General features: G+C 46.3%; 1 protein-coding gene across 1 annotated transcript in view; it reads right to left on the reverse strand.

Moving 5' to 3' along the window:
- The window catches only part of PTPRE (protein tyrosine phosphatase receptor type E), a 557332-nt gene extending 540488 nt beyond the window's left edge, over positions 1 to 16844 (reverse strand). Inside the window, exon 1 of the mRNA XM_029610013.1 lies at positions 16742 to 16844. The gene's annotated coding sequence lies outside the window, so the exon portion shown is untranslated. The remainder of the gene's footprint in view (positions 1 to 16741) is intronic.
- Between the last annotated feature and the right edge of the window lie 419 nt (positions 16845 to 17263).

The raw sequence follows: 17263 nt of genomic DNA on the forward strand, positions 1-17263 counted from the left end.
TGTTGGAGGCAAATCCCGAAAAGGGGAGGGGAGGGAGGGTGATGATGGCCAGGTGGGGGAGCGGAAGGGAAGATGTCATCTTGGGGAGGGAAGGCGATTACGCCAGGGGGTGGAAAGAGGGAAGGAAAGTAAGGAGATGATGCCAAGGGGGATAGGGGAAGGTAAGGTGCTTATTCTGGGCATGGGGACGAAGGTGGTTATGCCAGAGGACTGGGTTGATGGGGTGGAGAGGAGGGATAGGGAGGGTAATAGTGTTTCGTTTTACTGTACCTCATAGTAGGTAAGTGACAATTGTCATTTTGGTGATTGTGAATAGACAGAAGAGCATCCCTTTCCTTCCCCTTTTCTCTCTGATGGCCCTTGAACATGTCTTGTTTGCTTCCCTGCAGCAGGAGCCTGGATGAACTCCTCGGCAGATGATCTGGTTTCAGACCATGATGGGGATCTCATGCTGGCTAGCGGATGAACTCTTTCGAGTCAATGGATGGCAGCAGTAAGGTGACTACGGTGGGGCAGCTTCTCCGGTCACACCAAGGCGGGCCATTGCAGCAGGATTTCAGTAACCCAGAGAGATCAGCAATTGGAGGGGTACAATATTTGGGGAAAAGTTTCCTTCCTCCACAGTCCTCACTGTCATCGATATCACCATCCTTATTTTATGCGATGCTCAGGGAGGGAGGGAAGGAGGAGAGAGGCACTGGGGGTAGATGTTGAAGAAAGGAGGAGAAAAGAGGCAGGAGGCAGATGCTGGGCAAAGAGGAGAGGGAGAGGCAGGGGCAGATGCTGGGGAAGGAGGATGCTAGGAAGAGGGGGAAGAGAATGAGAAGGGAAGTTGTAATGGAGCCAGCACTGCCAAAGGAGGGCGCTCTGAACCAGAGGCACTGGCAGGAGGCAGGGCTGTGCTGGAGATGCTGCTAGTATGTAAGGCCGGGGTTGGAGGGCATAAGGCCGATGATTTGCCAAGGACGCCTAATATCCTTGCACTAGCCCCGCATGGAAGAGAACTGCAGAACGGCTGCTTAGCAAGAAAAAACAAAACAGCCCAAAAGTAACCCTGTGAACTGACACCTGGAAGTTACTGCTGCTAGTCAAAAGGATTTCTAACATAAATGCACAACACAAAATGCTACAACCATGTTTTAACTGTATATATGAACCACCAGCTCTTTATCTCTTTGATACATGTAAAAAAGTCTGCTGTACATAAACGGTTTCTGAACTTTCTATTTATTTAAAAGATTTAATTACTCGCCGCATCACAGCAGCATCCTGGGCAAGGTACGAAAATATAATGTTAAACAAGATAAACCAAAAATAACAAAATAGAGCAATATAATAAAGTTAAGCAATAAACATAAAACAATATTCAGTCTTACAATCATAACATAACCCTTTACAGCAAATAAAATATAATAGACAAGAGAGTCAATGAAAAATAGGTATCATGGGAAGCGTGACCAAGATGGCTCCTTGAACGGATGCGTGTGCTCTAAGCTCCTGCTTAATCTTCCTTTTATCATGTTTGCTTCATTCCCTTTTGAATATATGGGGAAAAGGAAAGGGGATGTTCGATCTTACCCCTCTGCAGGAACTGCTTGGCAGATCATCATTCCAGAGTACTCGCTGTCGCTGCCCCAGCAAATGATCGTGGTTTCCGACTTGGCCGAAGGAGCTACCGGCCCATCGATTTCTGAGGCTTCTCTCAGCCCAATCGTTTGCTCATCACCTCGCCCTCCTGGACTGTCCGCCTGTGCAGGAGTTGAGTCGTCGGGGCAGATTAAGATTCCCGACGCTACTTCTGAATCGCTGAGCGGCACTGCCGCTGATGGACCGCAGCGGGAAAAAGTTACTGCTGATAGATTGCAGTGGGAAATGTCAGTGAAGCTTCAACTTCTCCGGGGGGTCAGGAAGCACGGCAGAGAAAGAGATGTCTGGCGTCCTGGCAGTGGTTGAGGCCCCGGCTAACCGATATGGTATCTACAGTTGGCCCTCCGGGAGATTCAGGATGCTATTAACATTCTTCAGGTTAGACCAGCATTTATTAAACCTAACCATGTAACTTTGGATACTTTCAGGTCGATACAGTAAGGCCGCGGTAGAAACAGTGTGGCAGTGTCAGGCGCACCCTTCCTCCCCGCACCCACAGTTCTCTTCACTTAGTCCCCGATACTCTCTTCTAATTGCATGCAAATGCATGCCGCGGCTGTGAAGCGATAGGGAAGGGTTATGCCCGCGCAACCCATTTTACTGTATAGGCGCTGAGTACAGCGCCTATACAGTAACCTGGGTGCGCTGGTACCTGTCATTTCAAATGTCATTTCAAATGACAGGTACCAGGAAGTGTAAAAAACAAAAAACCAAAAATATGTAAAAACCTGAATGTTATAAAAAAAAAAATAAAAATTTTTAAATACCTGTCACTTTCCGAATCGTGCGGTCATCCAGGCAGCTGCGGGAGCCGGAGGGCCGCGTGGGTCCAGGCGGCCGGCGGCGGGAGCCGGGTGTTCGATCGAGGCCGCGGGCGGATGGGCGCGTGTTTAATCGAGGCCACGGGGGCGGGTGGGCGCGCGTTGGTTTCAGGCGGGCAGCGGCGGCGGGATCCGGGTGGGCGCGTGTTTAATCGAGGCCGCGGGCGGATGGGCGCGTGTTTAATCGAGGCCGCGGGGGCGGGTGGGCGCGCGTTGGTTTCAGGCGGGCAGCGGCGGCGGGATCCGGGTGGGCGCGTGTTCAATCTAGGCCGCGGGCCGGGTCGCACAGGCGCGCATTCATTCAGGCGGAGGAGCCGGAGGCGAAAGCGGCCTCCAGCAGCCCCCACCGGCAGTGAATGAATGCGCGCCTGTGCGACCCGTGCGATTCGGCGCTCACGGCGTGACGTCACGGCATGTGACTGCCTTGAGCACCGAATCGCACGGGTTGCACAGGCGCGCATTCATTCACTGCCGGTGGGGCCTGCCGGAGGCCGCTTTCGCCTCCAGCTCCTCCGCCTGAATGAATGCGCGCCTGTGCGACCCGGCCCGCGGCCTAGATTGAACATGCGCCCACCCGGATCCCGCCGCCGCTGCCCGCCTGAAACCAACGCGCGCCCACCCGCCCCCGCGGCCTCGATTAAACACGCGCCCATCTGCCCGTGGCCTCGATCGAACACCCGGCTCCCGCCGCCGGCCGCCTGGACCCACGCAGCCCTCCGGCTCCCGCCGCTGCCTGGATGACCGCACGATTCGGAAAGTGACAGGTATTTAAAATTTTTTTTTTTTTCTGACAGGTTTTATGTGTCCCACAGCATTACATTTTCTCGATCATCTCTTTATCGCTTTTTTTTTTTTAATTGTTTTTTATTGTGTTTGAGTATCTTAAGCGGTGTCGATGGATTTGTTACAAGACTCTCAGTCCTAACTCCTACTAGGGGGAGGCGGTAAACTAGCACGTTAAGGCCGCGGCAAAACAGCGGGTTACTAAGGAGATAATCTGAGCGCGCGTTACGGTATCGGAGGGGAATAGCTAATTCCTTCATTATACAGCTTTTTCGTTCATTTACATGCTGGGTGCGGAAAGGGTTATGAGTCTATTTTAAGAAGCGCTACGGACGCGTGAAACTGGAGACTGTATTGCTGGATCGCCTTACGCGCCCGAATTGTGCGCTCCGAGCAAGTTACAGACGGGGAATCTTCAACTGCACGTTACTGTATCGACCTGTCTGTGGGATATGTTGGCTTCTGCTGAAAAATCGGTTTCTTCTTTAGCAACATTAACACTAGATATTCATTCAGAATGTTTGCACCAAGATCATCGAGCGTCTGTCTGCGAGTCAACTATTTCTAATTTAGAGACTTCTAGTTCCCATGTAAAAGAGGTACAAGCTAAACAAATGGTGGACTCTATGCTGAAAATGCTTCAAGGAATCTGAATCTGTGCATCTTGAACTTTCCCCTATCAAGGTGCTCAAATTATGTATAAAAGAAGTTTTGCACTTATTCAAGAGTCTGCTTATCCCCCTAATCAAAAAATGTTCTAGCTGCCATCTAAGAAGAAGAAATTAGATACAACACAGCGAGATGTTTCATTGAACTTAACTGAGTTCTTAGAGAACACTTCTTTGCAATCTCATAATAGAGCTACCTTGCTTATTTCTTTTGTGTTTTTGCAGGATCGAGATAATATTTTACGCTTGTTTTTTTTGCAATTGTGAAGTTTTGTTCAAGGGGGAAAAGGTTTGGATTTTTTCTGACCTCGTTCGAGTCACTCAAGAGTGCAGCAAAAATGTCCTTGTTATGAGACGCAAGGTGTTGGCTTTAAGAGCCTCTTGTGTTTTAAGACAGCCATGCAAATGGATTGTAGTGCTAAATGCTACTAAACATGGGGTTTTTTGACCCTGGGCAACTGTGAGACTTCATCCGGGCCAGACACCCTGCATCTTCTGAGCCTGCTCAGATGTGTTTATTATAATGGGGCAGCGTTGATTTCGGTAGCTGTTATTTACTAGCTTTATTTCTTTGTATTATATGGCTGATTTGCCCTAAAGCCATTTTCTTTCTCCCACCACGTATTTTTGTTCATCATGAGGACACTGTTGTTAAATTTATGCATTTGTTTAATGTCTAGATTGTTTCTTTTTTTTTTTTTTCTCTTTTCAAGCATTGTATCCGCAGTTTTTCTTTTCAAATATGACTGTATTTGAATTAAAGTCAAACTTCAATAAAAAAAAAAAAAAAAAGAGGGCTCATTCTGTAACCAAGCATAAAATCACCAAAAACAGAGCAGTGAAAAGTTCCCCTCCCCCAGACCTGTCACCCGATCGCCTAAACTCCAAAGTAACACCAGGAAGGCTATTCCAAAAGAAAGGTGCAAAACAGTAAAAAGTTCTATTACAAGCTACTGCAGAGTTAACTTTTTTGCATGGCGGAATCGCTGGCAGCTTTTCATTTTGAGATCACAAGGACTGGGCCCGGATGTAATAAAGAAGGCGGGTCATTAGGATGGCCAGGGCCTAACCCATTATAAATTAAGCAGGGGGCCATGAGTTTAGCTCAGCTTGCAACAGGCAGCTGGCGAAGCTGCTCATGGTGGGGGAAGACGAGAGATATGATCTTCCGGGCGAGATCTGATCAGCGTGCGAGCCGCTGAGTTCTGGACTAATTGCAGTGGCCTCTCAGTCTTAGAGGGCAGCCCCAGAAACAGGACATTGCAACAGTCTGGGCGCAATGTGCCACGTGAGCAGGAATTAGGCTTGCACATCCAAAAATAAAACCAATTTAACAGGCTTTGTATAGATTATTCAACCTTCCATGAATTCTGTCTGTTTAAAAAACGCTAACACTAAAAAGAGGCCGGCACACCATCTGAAACAGACACACACACAGTTTAGTTTTGTCTTTAAGCTTCGCAGGCCGTGATATCCTGAAGGAGCTGGGCTATTGAGACCACACAGACCTCTTCCTCAGATGAAAGCTATATTTAAAGGTGAGAACTTTGTGGCCTTCATAGTTCATGCACTGCTCCTCTGATAAAAGCCTGCAAAGATTTGTCTGTTTTTTTAGGACCGATATAGCTACTCGAACCCTTAAACTACATGCGATGGCTACACCAGCGATTACAGCCTGAGGGCACAGAAACCTTTTGGACGTGCAGAATGACCGAAGACACAATATTTCAGTGAAATAACTCTACAACATCTGACACACAAGTCCAGCATCACATTTCTACTGAAGCTAATGGCTGTATTCAGAGGGATAAATGTTCAAAGGATTAGAGGCCTATTTTGTGTCTAGCGCAGAAACACTGGGTCGGCAATCTTAAAACAAGAACGCAAGCACCCATGCATGCAGGTATGTGCGCATGAGCTCACACATGCAGGAACCGTAAATTGTGCATGCAGCTGAGCGCGTATAATTTAACCTATGTCTACCGCGCGTATGTGTGCTCCTAATTTTAAGTGGTTACTCCAGCAAACATAATTCACGTGTCTTCCATACAAATTTGTCAGTTTCAACGTGCACAGCTAAGCAGATTTTATAGCATGCTTGCATGGAAGACATTCCCAGATTTACCAGTTAGTCCATCAGTTTGCCCAGTCTCTCTCAAGGTCATCCAGACCCCTCTGGTCCTTCAGCCTGCACTCTCTCCAGTTTACCCAGACCACTCACCCAGTGGTTTTTGGCCTAAAATGAGTTTTCTTCAGACTTACACTTCACCAAGAGCAGAAGTAAATATGCGGCCTCTGGATTGAAAATACGGATTTGTGTGCGTCAATGTAGGCCTTGCCCTGGAATGCCCCGACTCTGCCCCTTTTTCCCATACATTAGTTGCTTGTGTACGTGCATAGACGCGCTTAATTGGACTATTTTAAAATACAAGTCCCTTGCACTTGGCCCGGATATTCGCGTATATGGGCCTTTTAACGCGAGCAACTCTTGTAAAATTCATTCTTAGTGCGTAGGTCACCTCGTTGCCTGTTACATGTGTAACGGTCACTAGGGATGTGCATTCGTTTGCAACGAAACAGAAAATAAAGACGATATTTCCTATTCCGTTGCACTTTGGGGGGCTGACAAAACAAAAGGAAAAACCACGAAATTTCATGTGGTTTTCCTATCGGTTTTTTTTTGGGGGTGGAGAAAGGGCATAATAAAAAAAAAACCCAAACCCACCCCAACCCTTCATATTTAATTAATTGGAAACCCCCACCATCCCGACCCAACATGACTTGCCCGACTCCCACCCCCCCCCCCCAAGACTTGCTGAAAGTCCCCGGTGGTCCAGTGGGGGTCCCGGGAGTGACCTCCCCCTCTCGGGCCGTCGGCTGCCAGTAATCAAAATGGCGCGGGCCATCCATTGCTCCTACCGTTTGACAGGAGCTGACCAATGGCACCGGTAGGCCCTGTCATATGGTAAGGGCAAAGAGCCACCGGCGCCATTTTGAATACTGGCAGCCAACAGCCCGAGAGGGGGAGATCGCTCCTGGGACCCCCGCTGGACCACCAGGGACTTTCATCAAGTCTTGGGGGGGGGGGGGTCAGGATGGTGGGGGGTTGCAATTAATTAAATTTGAAGGGTTGGGGTGGGTTTGGGGGGGGGGAGGCAGCCGAAAAAAAATCGGCTCAAACCGCGGGAAATTAAATTTCCCGCAGCAGGCCAATAACGAAGGCCAAACCAAAAGGTTCGGCCGAATCACATCTCTAATGGTCACTACCGTTCCATTACCAATAAGTCCCGGAACATTCCACCAATGCAGTTATTGTTGTCAAGAATAATTAGGGGAGGATCCATTAGGTGCAGCCCATTCTTTTGAGGGTACTGCAATGGCCAACCCTTTGAGAGGTTTTACAGCAGCTCTCCGCTGAGAGCTCGGGGAGGGGGCAGTGCAGCTTGGTTTTTGAAGGTTTAGGAGGTGTCTAGAGGTTTTCCCTAAGTTTAGATTTCTGGGTCTTCTCTAGGGCTCCTGCAAACTCTATTGGCAGTCTGTGAGTTGGGTTAGGGATCTGCTTTTTATGTCTGTTCCCTGGTGGGTAACAGTGGCATCCTAGGAATATTTTGGGCGCAAAGACATTTTACTTAGTAAGAAGCCTGGAGAGACCCCTGCACGCCACCTGGACTCAGGGAATGGGGAACCCTGTTTTGGGGGCTGTACAGGTGAGGGAAGACCGACCCCTCTACACCCTCGACGAGATGGTGCCGACCCAAGGCCAGGACCTTCCCGGTGCTTGCATCATTCTTGGGGACAAGGTTTTGTTTCTTGAAAGACCTGGGAGGAAGGTTTGGCTGCCCCTCTTCTTCCCTATCTAAGGACATGTGAAGCTGCTGTTCCAGCTTGGAGTCCACTCACCTGGGATCCCTAGAGAAATCCAGAAGCCTAAAGGACCTGTGAGTAAAGAGAACTTAACATCACTGAGGACCCCCCCCCCCCCCATCTGGAGCCTTCACCCTGGGGGGAGAGAGAGGTTTGGGCTCTCTGGGCAGAGGCTGTGACTTTCTATTTCTGCCAGTTTGGAAGGGGTGTCCTGCCCATCTAAGGGATACCCTGCCCACCCGGGGACTCTGCTTTTTCCTAGCCCTGGAGGGTAGAGGTTCCCTTGCCCAGGTATAAGAGAATCCCGCACAGATAGAGGAAAGAGACTGTGATAGACAAAGAAATCCTGTGGTGCTGTGGATTCAGTTTAATTGGGCCACTCTCACCTGACTTTTGCAATAGTAAAGAAGTTTAATTTTGGACATTAACCAAGTGACTCCCATGTGGTGATTGGCACATACAGCACACACACTGAGGAAACAGTGCCCCTCTCCCAGGGACAAAGGTTCACCCCTAGTACTCTGGGCCTTGGAAGTAATCTTCCCCCCCCCCCCAAATCGGCAAAGAATCCAGGCCCTGGAAATAAAAGACTGTGTAAGAGCTAGCCTGGTAAGGTCCCTGCCCCAAAGAGACTTAAATTCTTTTATGGCCCCAGTGGATTGCAGTCTGCATCCGGGGATGGGGGTTACACATGGATGGAAATAGAGTTAACCCATGTAAGTCAGCCATAAGAGGGTGATGGACGCGCTTCCTTACCATGCCCAAATGTGGCCATGAGAAAAAGAGGCCTGGGAAGGGGGAGGAAGGGAAGAGTGTGAATTAGATGTTCACGCACATCTTATTTTTTCAAAAACTGCCATTACCCTGCCTAACTTCATGAGCTTGTGAACATTTACCTGCTTAATGACCCAACTGTCAAACTCAGTGTGTGCACTTGCCTTTGCAGGTAGGCATCTAAAAAATCCATCCCCCCGAAAGTCTGATTTAATACATAGCCAACTCCAAGTATTTCTGCTCCGATATGTCTCAGTTCCATCATGTGAAGAACTTTGGAAAATCAGATATATCAGTAGGCAAACCCTGAATGGATATTCTATAGGGCTGACCATGGGTAGATTTAATACACGTTTTCCTCCAGGCAGGTTTGTAGCACTTCAGCTGTCTTTCAAGGCCTTGACCTCGTCTTCCACTCATAAAGGATGGGAGCATGCAGTCCTATTAGCAATGTATGAAGGTGAACTACAGTAGTATCTGAGAACTTCACTCACTTTATGGGAGAACATTTACTCATTACTTCTGTACATCTTGGAGGTATAAACAAGGTCTCACAGCTAAATGAAAGACACCTCGCTCCACAGCTACCACTAAAGCGAGCATGGGGGCATCACTAAAAATGCGCCTGACTTCTCCTCTTCAGTGAAAGTGAATGGGAACCAATGCAGCACAACCTCCATTGTCCCAAGAATCAGAGGTCCAGACCAAAGCCAAAGTCCAAGGTTCCCAATAGGTGTACAATCTACCTGCTGCGCTCTGGTACCTGACGTAACCTCGTGCCAGAGGTACCGGGCCGGAGTTTGGGGGTGAGCAAGCTGGGCAGTCACCCAAGGCACCATGAGGTTGGGGGGGGGGGGGGGGGGCCGGCATCATCTATCCCATGGCAGCGTGACCGCAGCGGATCCCGTCCCACTGCTGCCAAAGAGAGGCCCAGTGGCCGCAGGAGTCACCCAAGCTGCCACAACCAAAAAGAGAAAGGTGCAATCAGGTGTGGGGGGAGCTTTTTACCCAGGGCACCACTGCCCAAAATCCGGCCTTGCAGAGGTATTTCTACTCGCTGGTGCAGTGATGTACATACATACAGCAGAAACCACAGCAAAACAGTGTAACCTAAAAAAAAAACAAAAAACAACCCAACAACATTACTCCACTTCACAGGGCATTTTCAGCACAGTAGTGGAAACAGTGAAGGAAGCCAAGTTTTCAAAATGAATAAGGGTGCTAAACTCACACAACATTGCCCTTCCCTAGCCACAGTGCAGGCATTTGTTCAATAATACTAAACCCACAGAGCTGGCATCTCTGAACTAGCAGATGCACATTTGTTTCATGAATGCTTCAATAAAGCCAAACGCAACAGCAACCGGAAACAACACGTTTGAGCTGAAAAAGGCTCGTTAGCGCCTGAATCCACGTCTCCTGTTCTCCGAGGACCCTGCAGGAGTAATGCACGCTGCGGCTCTGCACTTCAGTAATTCATGCATTGGTGCGCGTGGCCTCAATTTACTGGCCACCGGACTGTATTCTGGCGGACACCAATGACGCTGAGAAGTAAGGAAGGATCTTCTGGACTAAAGGTAATCACCCTTTCTGACCAAATTCAATATCACTTCCATGGGAGGGGCCAGGGGTACAAATGCCTATCAAAAGATACCCTGAACCTAAAGAGGAGGTGCCACAGAAAACATTCTCTGTCTATTTTACCCTGCCTGCGTAGCATCTGAAAGGGACATCTCTAGGTTTTCCCTCTTCTCATTATTTCTCAGCTTGGCTTCATTGCAGAAAGGGCTCCTGGAATGCCCCCAGTGCCGGGCTTTGAAAACCATGCAGCAGCGGCAGCACTCTGCCCAGATGTAGGTCCGAGGGCTGCCAGAAGTGACTGAGAACCTTAGGTATAACAACACTAAGGGTAATATTCAAACAAATCTTCTCTAATACTTCACTGAAACACACACCAAGAGAAGAACTATATTTATATAGTTTCAACACTTTTATTATATAATTTATACATGCTCCAACTATCTAACACACTCACACCCATACAGTCACCACTCATATCATATAAAATCCAATGAACATGTTTTAAATCTATATATCTCATACAATGGTGTTATATTACTCTGTTAAGCTGATTACTCTATTAAATCTTTTAACAAGATAGTCTTTTACTGTTAATAAATTCAAATGCTAGTATATAGATTCACGTCCAACAAAGAACTTTGTTTCACCCTCTTGAAGAAGGGCTTCTTCAGGGACAAATTACAGCACTTCAATAAATTCTTCAAAACGCAGATCTCTATAACCTGCTCAAAGAACTTCATTCAGTACGTTATATCATCTTCAACCTACTTCCAGTGTCAAATTACTCCGCATAACTTCCAAAGAGGTTCAGCATTCTTCAAATACCAAATTGCTGCTTCAAACATTAAATTGCTGCACGTAATTTCTGAGAATCCTTTCCCATCAAGAAAAATATTGCGGTAGATTTTACAAAACTGCGCCCCGCGCATACTTTTGTTCGCGCGACCGGCACAAACAAAAGTACGCCGGATTTTAATAGATATGCGTGTTGCCGCACGTATCTTTTAAAATTTGGGGTCGGCGTGCGCAAGGCTGCGCAAAATCGGCAGCCTGCACGCGCCGAGTCGCACAGCCTGCCTCGGAGAACTTTCCTTCCACCCACCCCCCCACACCTTCCCCTAACTAACCGGCCCCTCGGCCCTAATTCCCCCACCCCACCTTTGTTGCGAAAGTTATGCCTGCCCGAGACAGACGTAACTTATGCGCGCCGGGCCGGCTGCCGGCGCACCATGGTCCGGAGGCCGTGGCCATGCCCCCGAACGCCCCCGATGACGCACCGGCCACGACACCCCCCCCCCCCCCAGAAAGCCCCAGGACTTACGCACATCCCGGGGCTTTGTGTGTGCCGGCAGCCTATGCAACAGGGGGAGCTTGGGGCAGGTTTTTTTTTGGGGGGGGGGGGGGTACGCGCGTACCCCTTTGAAAATCTGCCCCATTGAGCATTTTAAGAGCGCAAGGCTCCAGAGTAATTTTTAACACATTTCAAAACAATTAGCTATCTCGAAGATATTCTTTAATAAATTTCTTCAAACCATTGGTCCGGCATATTCACCCAGAATCAACGTACTCCTAAGATTCCAAAATTATTTATTCAACATGTTCATCCAGAACTGACGTTCTCCTCAAAATTTAATTTGGAAATGTGTTAAACACTACTCTGGAGCCTTGCGCTCTTAAAACGCTCAATATTTTTCTTGATGGGAAAGGATTCTTAGAAATTACGTGCAGCAATTTGATGTTTGAAGAATGCTGAACCTCTTTGGAAGTTATGCGGAGTAATTTGACACTGGAAGAAGGTTGAAGATATTATAATGTATTGAATGAAGCTCTTTGAGCAGGTTATTGAGATCTGCGTTTTGAAGAATTTATTGAAGTGCTGTAATTTGTCCCTGAAGAAGCCCTTTTTCAAGATGGTGAAACATAGTTCTTTGTTGGACGTGGACGTGAATCTATTTATTTATTCATTCGGTTTTATATACCATCATTCGGTGCAGCCATCATAACGGTTTACAAGATTCAAAACAGAATACAGATAATTAAACATAGTTAATCATTGCAAAAATAACAGTTGGAGGGCTGGTGGGAAGGTGGAGAGGGCGGGGGGGGGGAGGGAAGAAATGGAAAGAAAGGGATAGGAGGACGGTAACAGTATTGGGATTTATTCATCTTAGAGGTCGACTCTTAGTGTTGCTTCTTACAAGTTCATAGTGGTATGACTATGGTTGATGCCGGTCGTTGTTTCTGTTTCTTTCTTGCGTTGGTTTGGTTGGTGGTACTGATTGTAGTTAGATTGTTGATTTAACTGATCGTTAATGAAGACTTTGTGGAAAAGCAGAGTTTTTAGATCTTTCTTGAATGTTTTAATGTTAGTCTGTGTTCTCAAATCAGGTGGTAGGGAGTTCCATATTTTTGGGCAGGTGATGGAGAATGCTCTATTTCTTGTGGTTGATAGGTGAGCATCTCTGATGGGAGGAATAGTTAGATGAAAAGTGTTATTTGATCGAAGGTTCCTATGGTTATTTTGTGGAGAAATTTTTAAACCTGTTTGTTTTTGATGACCGGAGTGTACTAATTTGTGTATGATGGTCAAGATCTTATGTTCAATTCGGGATTTAATAGGAAGCCAGTGTAGTGAAGTTAGTATGGGGGTGATGTGATCGTTCTTTTTTTTTTTTCCAGTTACAATTCTGGCTGCTGAGTTCTGTAGGATCTGCAGAGGTTTGATGTTGTTGTAGGGAAGGCCAATTAGTAGGGAATTGCAGTAATCTATGATTGAGAAGATTATTAGTTGCAGAACAGTTCTGAAGTCTAACGAGTTTAGGAAAGGTTTTATACGTCTTAGGATTAGGAGTTTGTGATATCCTTCTTTGATTTTGGATGTTATGTGGTTATTGTAGGATAGGTTTTTGTCAATGATTACTCCAAGGTTTCTGGCGTGAGTGACAGGGGAAATTGAGTTAATTTGATTGTTAGCTGTGAGTTGAGGTGGTGGTGTTAGATTGGGTTTTTTGTCCATGGTGATTATGAGTTTTAATTTTGTAAGGAGTTGTCTGATTGAGTCAAGTAGAATAGATGTTTCTTTGTATGTTTCATCAATGGAGTTTTTGATGGGAATTAGAGGTTGTATGTCATCTGTGTAGAGGAAGTGGGTGATTTGAAGATCATTTAGTAGCTGGCAAATGGGTAAAAGGTATATGTTGAACAGAGTGGCAGATAATGCTGAGCCTTGTGGAACTCCAGTATTGAGGTTAATTTTAGAGATGTTATTGTTGAATGATACTTGGTAGCTTCTGTTGGAAAGATATGATGAGAACCATTGTAGAGTAATGTCGGCTAAACCAATTTCTGTCAATCGTTCTAGGAGTATTTGATGGTTTACTGTATCAAATGCTGCGGAGAGGTCGAGGAGTATGAGTAGATATTGTTTTCCATTGTCGAATCCTCTTAGCATAGTGTCATTTAATGAAAGAAGGAGAGTCTCAGTGTTGAGGTTCTTTCTGAAACCATATTGGGTTGGGGATAGGATGTTGTTTGTTTTAAGGTATTCAACAAGTTGGGCGTGAACAACTTTTTCGATGATCTTGGCTATGAAGGGTAGGTTAGAAATTGGGCGGTAGTTTGTTAGGTTTTTTGGGTCAAGGTTATTCTTTTTTAGTATAGGTTTGATTATTGCTGATTTGAGGTAATTGGGGTAACTTTCTTCAGTAAGAGATAGACTGACGATCTTGGTGACTGTTTTTGTTATAGTAGGTTCAATTGCCTTGAGGCTTGTTATGTGGATGCTATCTAAAGGGTGGTTGGCGGGATTCATTTTCTTGATAATTGATTGAATCTGGATGGTGGAGGTGGTGTCGAAGTTTGTCCATTTTGACTTTATGTTTGTGCTCAAACATATGGGCTGGGTGTTGTCGACGAAGTTGGATTGTATTAAGTTTAATATTTTATTGTTAAAGAAATCAGCAAAATCATCGCTTTTGTGTGAGGTGCAAGTAGTTTTCTGGGTTGTCTTTGGAGGTATTGTACTATTGAGAAGAGCATTCTGGGGTTATGATGAAATTTGTTGATTTTTTTTAGAAGTATTCTTTCTTAGCATTGTTGATGGTGTATTTATATTGTGCTAGGTGGATTCGGTATTTGTTTAGTGTGGCTGAAGTTTTGTTCCTTCTCCATTCGTTTTCTTTTTTTCGGAGTAGACTTTTAGAAGCTCTGATGCTATCATTATAACATGGATTATTGTGTTTTGATCGTTTTATTGTTTTAGTTATGATGGGATTGATGTTATCAGCCACTTTTTTAGTGATCATTAGCCATGATGTTGTGGCTTCAGAGTTTAATAGATTTATGTTAGCTAGTTCTGTTTGAATTGTTCCTTGCAGTGTTGAATGGGGGGCGATAAGTTATTTTATTCAGTGGGTTTTGAGGAGGAGTAAGGATGGAGTTGGTAGTCAAGGATGCTTGGATTAGGTGATGATCAGACCAAGGTATTTCTATGATGTGAGTTGCGATAGTATTCTAGTCATTAGTATTGACGAATATGAGGTCAATAGTGTGACCAGCTTTGTGGGTTGGAGTAACAACATAATATACTAGCATTTGAATTTATTAACAGTAAAAGAATATCTTGTTAAAATATTTAATAGAGTAATCAGCTTAACAGAGTAATATAACACCATTGTATGAGGTATATAGATTTAAAACATGTTCATTGGATTTTATATGATATGAGTGGTGAATGTATGGGTATGAGTATGTTAGATAGTTTTTAAATGTCTAGATAGTTGGAGCATATATAAATTATATAATAAAAGAAGTGAATGAGAGGCATGCATGCATTTGGGTGAATTAGTCTTTGTGGGCACATCTGTAGGCAGAGTGGAGGGCACTAGTGGAGCATCTATGGTGGCTTCTCTTCTTTACCCTGAATAGCTTTCTTCCAAGCAAGGAATTATTATTATTATCTAGTTTGTGCTAAATATCTCATGAACATCTGGTTTTACATGAGTGGCTATTCAACTTTATCTCAATGTTTGCCCTTGTGGAGGTAAAAAATAATTGGGGGTGAATCATGAATCAAATTCAATATCATTAACATAAAAACTGAGATGATAACAATAATAATAAACCACCCATGAGCGAACCCAGAAACATATGCCAAATCCAACAGCTGGAGAAAGCCTGTGAGTGTATCAGAAAGCACTTACAAAGAGACTAACATTATTTAATAGCTATCTTTCCTGTTAGCAGCTTTTCAACAGAGACACCAAGGCAGCTCCCAAATTAAATCATTCTCTTATTTCAGAGCAGGGAAGTAGTTGCAGAAGTAGGGAAGGCATGGAGGGGACCTGAAGCTGAGTGACAATCTTGGCAAAATACACTAAAGTACAGTGTTTTCAATGCTGCAAAGCAAAGACACATTCTGTTCACAAGTCAAAACATTTCACAAAACTAATTCCGTGACAGGATTTGTTGATAACAGTTGCAAACCTAAAAATGAATCTCACCCCTCCCCCCCAAAAAAAGAAAAACAAAAACAAGGCAGTTTTAAAGTTTTTTACACTCTCTGCAAGAAAAGAGAAGCCTCTTTAGCACAAGGCTGTCCACAGAAAGCCTTCCTCCCCCTCCTACAAACACTGGAGAGCAGCAATCTGTCCCAGACTGCCAAACTGGAAAGACCATCAAACTGAAAGGCGCAAACGCAGAAAGCAACTCTGTGAAGCGGCCTCTTTTTAAGAAGCTGTTGGTCATAAACAGCAAAATGCCAGTAACAGCAGGGCCAACATTACCAGGGATCAGATGCACAAGAGTTCAGAGGAATTCACTTCCCATGCTGGGCACAGTATCCCTCAAACAAGCAGCAGCAGCAGCATTTTAAGCACAAGGAAAGTGTTCCTCCCACCTTCCTCCTTTCGCTTACACCCTCCTCAGTTTCCTTCTGATCCTTAGATTTTTTTTTCTCCCTCTCTTGCCTACTGCCAGGAGGGGAAAATAAATATGACCTGCACAACTAGCCGCCGGCCCCCCTGAGCGACTACCCAAGAAGCAGAGTAAATCTGGCACCTGCACCAGTCAACACAAGCCAAAGCATCTGCTGGCTGCAGACCTGGCGCAGCTTGGTGAAGGGAACCCCCGAAGTAAGGCCTCCCCAGGAAGGAAGCCGGAAACAAGCGGCGAGCGGTGCTCCCTAGCCACCTGCCGCTCCCTCCCGGCCCCCGATCTCATTACCTGGAAGGGAAAACCGGAACGAGGAGCCGCGCCGGCCCCTGCAGGTGTCCCACATCTAAAGGCGCTTTCGGATGGGGGTGGGGAAACCCGGTGCCGGCTTCCTTTCACTTTCACCCGCCGCTGCTCTGCACTGCGGCGCGGCTATTTCACAGCCCTGAACGCAGTCTTTAGCAGGATAATACAAAATCCAACAAGGCTGGGGGGTTTTTTTTTTCGCAGTTCCTCCATTTTTCACCTGGTGGGGGGATAAAAGATCCAGACAGCGAGAAGCCACCCCCGGGGCAGACTTCCTAGCACGCAACTCCTCCCGTCACCCAGCCTTGCGATCGCGGGCAATGCAGGCGCCTGTCACCGCTCAGGGTCACGGTCAAACCCCCTTACCTCGGCCACGCTCTCACAGCCCTGCTCCGGCGCCAGTCGCTCTTCATTTCCCGGCCGAGGGGGTGCACAATGCAACCGGGGCGGCGAGTCCAGCCACGATCCGTGACCGCAGAGAGAGAGGCCAAACCAAGCTACCGGTTGGTTTGTTTGATCCTCCTCTTCCTCGCGGCGAATTAGCTGCAGCTTTTTGCCCGGCGCGGATGCGATGCCAGAAGCTGCTGCTGCTGCCGCCGCCGCCGCCACCGCTGCTGGTGGCCTTCGGGCTGAGCCAGCGCCTCCTGGTGGTTACCGACGGAATCGCAGCGCGGCTGGACGAGAGAACTCCGCGGCTGTCGCTGTGTAATTAATAAAAAAAAAATGTAGCAACATTAATATGGATTGAGCCTGAAAAATATGTTAAAGTTGAGGAAGGAAAATAAAAAAAAAACAACAAAAAACAAAACCATGGACGATCACAAAAATGGGCGTTTTGGGATGACAAAACGACCTGCACTTGTCTAGCTCTTTTCCTAGAAGACCTGC

The sequence above is a fragment of the Rhinatrema bivittatum genome, chromosome 7, assembly GCF_901001135.1.
Source record: "Rhinatrema bivittatum chromosome 7, aRhiBiv1.1, whole genome shotgun sequence".
Taxonomy (NCBI): domain Eukaryota; kingdom Metazoa; phylum Chordata; class Amphibia; order Gymnophiona; family Rhinatrematidae; genus Rhinatrema; species Rhinatrema bivittatum.